Here is a 418-nt window from a genome sequence, read left to right as displayed (position 1 = left end):
TCTGGGCCAGGACGACTTGCCATCATTGATGGAACAATGAATTCTGAATTATAAAGGTGAATTCTGAAGGAAAATGTCAGGACATCTGTCCATGAACTGAATCTCAAGAGAAGGTGGGTCATGCAGCGAGACAACGACCCTAAGCACACAAGTCGTTCTACCAAAGAACGGTTAAAGAAGAATAAAGTTAATGTTTTGGAATGGCCAAGTCAAAGTCCTGACCTTAATCCAATGGAAATGTTGTGGAAGGACCTGAAGCGAGCAGTTCATGTGAGGAAACCCACCAACATCCCAGAGTTGAAGCTGTTCTGTACGGAGGAACGGGCTAAAATTCCTCCAAGCCGGTGTGCAGGACTGATCAACAGTTACCACAAACATTTAGTTGCAGTTATTGCTGCACAAGGGGGTCACACCAGAT

This window comes from Neoarius graeffei, chromosome 4, assembly GCF_027579695.1.
Source record: "Neoarius graeffei isolate fNeoGra1 chromosome 4, fNeoGra1.pri, whole genome shotgun sequence".
Lineage (NCBI taxonomy): Eukaryota > Metazoa > Chordata > Actinopteri > Siluriformes > Ariidae > Neoarius > Neoarius graeffei.
This window is presented reverse-complemented; position numbering follows the sequence as displayed.